General features: G+C 29.7%; 1 non-coding gene across 1 annotated transcript; it reads left to right on the forward strand.

Annotated features, from left to right (window-relative positions):
* On the forward strand, positions 1–84 carry TRNAL-CAA (transfer RNA leucine (anticodon CAA)). Its single transcript has one exon. It is a non-coding gene; the product is annotated as a tRNA-Leu (tRNA).
* Positions 85–3,809: the final 3,725 nt, after the last annotated feature.

The following is a 3,809-nucleotide window of genomic DNA, read 5'->3' on the forward strand; positions in this document are numbered from 1 at the left end:
GTCAGGATGGCCGAGTGGTCTAAGGCGCCAGACTCAAGTTCTGGTCTTCGAAAGAGGGCGTGGGTTCAAATCCCACTTCTGACAGTTTTTTGCTCATTTTTGCACCAAAAGGAAAAAAAAGAACAGTTCAAATAATGAAACTAAGACGAACTCCATAATAATTTAAGAAAGAACGAAAAAGAAACGCTAGTATATGCTTCGGCAACTTCACCAAAAAAAGTTTGTGAGCTCAAATTCAAAAGTAGCATTAAAAAAGTTTAGGTAGTTTTCTTTCAAAAAGAAGATGACACCTTCTCTATCATATTATTATTTATGTGTTCGTCTTTTAAGTATTGAGAGTAGAGACGGTAAGCTTCTAGTTAAATTTCAAAAAGATAAATCGTAATATCACATATAACGAGAGATTTACATATATGGGGGTAAGCTTAACTAGGGAGGTTCGACACTCTTAGGGCCTGTTTGGTTCATAAAACTGGAATGGAATGGTATGGAGATACATATCAGGGTGGTATGGATTCATATACCCATAACCATTCTAAATTGTTTGGTTAAATCTTGTAATGGGTCATATGTCCATTTAAAGTGTTTGGTCTAATCTTGGAATGGTTTCTAAGTCTAGTTTAAATTTTTATTTTTTTATTTTTAACTGTAAGAATATTATGAAGTATGAATTTATCACTAAAAATATACAGTAATTTGCATACATGTATAAAAAAAAAAAAATAGTCATGCTTGAACTAATACCCAAAAATGAAGAAAAATATCCAAAAAAAAAGACCCAGAAAAAAAAGACCCAGAAGAAAAGAAAATGAAAAAAATACCCAGAAGAAAAGAAAATGAAAAAGAATACCCAGAAGAAAAGAAAAAGCAAAAAAACCCAGAAAATAAGAAAAGAATAAAAGAAAATAGAAGACGAAGTAGTATCAGATTAAAGCAATAAACAAATAAGAGTTTTGACGAAGCAGCATCATTCAAACACAAGAGGAAGCATGAGAGAACAATATGCCACTAACTAGAAAATTAGATAAATTTTCCAAAAAAAAATTCAAAAACAAATAAAAAATTCAAAAACAAATAAAAAATCCTATTATTTACAGTTGAAAAAAAATGAAAACACCCATTATAATGGCAGTCGCGGAATAAGAACGACGTCGAAGTAGAAAACGGCACTGAAGGAGATGAACAATGCTAGAGTAGAAGAAATAGGTAGTTGAAATTTCTCTTCCTCTACTTTAGGGTTTGATACTTGTAGGAATGGAGTTAGAAACTTTGGGGTGGTGTGGGTATGAGATTCAGGGGATTTGGGGTGGAATTAGAATCCAAGTAGTATGAGGTTTCATACCAAATTACATCAACCAAACACTTGTATGATTTTTAATTGTATGATATCCATTCCAATCCATTCAAATAAGCTCAACCAAACACCCCCTTATTTTTTCTAATTAGTGTTTTGACCTAGTCAAGACACTAAAAGCTACTTAAAAAGCTTGTGCCGAACACGCCCTTAATGGTTTTATCAATTTCAAGAAAGAATTTTTCCTTTGATTTTGTTTTGTTTTTTTAGATAGGTAAGTTGAACTCTTTCACAAGGAGCTAGGAGAGGAGAGATTGAGGAATCTATCTTGCACGTAGTGAGATCAATTCCATGAAATGATGTCAATATCACTAGACTATCACATTTGATTCACAACAAGCTTTTTATGTTAAAGTATATATAAATTGCATAGTATATGATTTGAACCAGAGATCTCAAGTACATATATACTAAAGTCTTAATCACTAGGCTAAGTTGTATTTAATCTTATTATCATAAAGACTAAAGTATTATATTAATAAATAATTTTTTTTATTTCTCGAGATATAGCCCGGACCTAATAACTAGTTAGTAATCTATACTAATATATTAAAAGGCGTGCGTACGTAAACCAGGAACGGTGCCACGTGGTGCTCTCCCTAGGGAGTTTTAGATCATGTAATCCATGTACAATAAAAAAAATTAGAAATTGCATAGTATATGTTTTGATCCCGTGACCTCAAGATCATGTACTAAAGTTTTAACCACTAGACCAAGTAGTATTCAGTGCTATTATATCAAAATACGATATTAATAAATAAAATTTTTCTTACCCGAGGCATTGCCCGGGCCTAATAACTAGTTAGTATGCAAAAAGAGTACATTTTACAAGGAATGGTATGTTTTTCCGGTGAAGAATTTGTCCATCTCTGAAGATTTGTTGACACTTCCCTCATAGATATATTTCCTTTAGACTACTCCACTGTCTCCAACTATACCTAATATACAAAAGGAGGTGCTCCTATGTTTGAAAGTTGAAAATTAAAATCATATATATACAATAGTTAAATATCAGAGATTAATGGATGAGTTGTACTTTACTAGCTTAGTGGAATCCTGAAAATTAAAATCTTATGTATTTATAATTTTGATATAGCATATCAAATCCTCAACCTATCTTTCTGTCCGAAACCTTTAATTACAGCAGTCTTGTATACATTTGCAAACAATCATGCAATATTCACGCTACAGCACTACGCCTAACTTTACGACGAAGCTTGACTCGCCTCATTTGGTGAGAATTTCATTTCATAACTTCAAGATTAAGGGTTTAGATCTCACCAAGTGAGAAATATTTGGAGGAGGATTCCTTTTAATTACCATTCCCCCCCTCCTTCAAAACACTTAGGCTTTTAAATCGACCCTATACAAAAGCAGTTCAAAGATTATTCATTTAACCAACAAAAAAAAAGGCCTAACTTTATCACTACTCTTTCGAATTTATGTTGTGCGAGGTCTTCTTATTGTTATAACTTCTAAAACAAATTAATAATTATCGTTAATACTAATTAAAATGCTCTGAAGGAACATAATAATAATAATAATAATAATAATAATAATAATAATAATAATAATAATAATAATAATAATAATAATAAGAATAAGAATAAGAATAATAATAATTAATTATTATTATTATTATTATTATTATTATTATTATTATTATTATTATTATTATTATTATTATTATTATTATTATTATTATTATAGTAAATATTATTATTGTCGTTGTTATGCATGAGAGAGATATTGATTAACTTCGATAGAATAATACTACTACTCTTTTGCTATATGTATATTCAAGGAATCCTTACACCATTGGAGGTTGATTTATGCAGTATATACAATTATTATTGTTAGAAGCTAAATTGAATATTAAGATCAATATCATGGAAATTAAGCCTTTTAATACTATAAAGCTTCAGCTAATAGTTTACTTTTGCACGAGAAGCGCCAACATTTAAAAGAATAAAAAAATTACGATTTTTCCATTATATTCTCGAAAAATTAGAAAATTCACCATATACTTTCAATGTTTCAAATATTTACTATATACTCCTAAGTTTTTCAAAATGTATACCAACTGTCCTTTTTCCTAATGGATGTTAAATCGTCGTTTGCATTATTTCCAACTTTGCCTTTATTAACCTAATTACTCCTCCCTCCACCCTAACCCCCTAACCCTAATAATAAGGAATTGACGTAATGACATGATAAGGAATTGCATGATTTTTGAAAAATAAACCCTTAAAAGTTTGAGGATTAACGCAATAGCTTAACTTTCTACAAGAAATTGGAATAAGAGTTTATGTTAGTCTCTTGTTGTTATCATAAAAAGGTTAAGTATCTAACTATTTCTGCAAATCTTTTAATGATATATAATTATAAGAGTTATGATATTTTATTTTGAAATACTAAACAATGATGTTATATTGGATTAATGTTTAGACTTTCA

Source organism: Beta vulgaris, chromosome 9 (assembly GCF_026745355.1).
Source record: "Beta vulgaris subsp. vulgaris cultivar EL10 chromosome 9, EL10.2, whole genome shotgun sequence".
Classification (NCBI taxonomy): Eukaryota; Viridiplantae; Streptophyta; class Magnoliopsida; order Caryophyllales; family Amaranthaceae; genus Beta; species Beta vulgaris.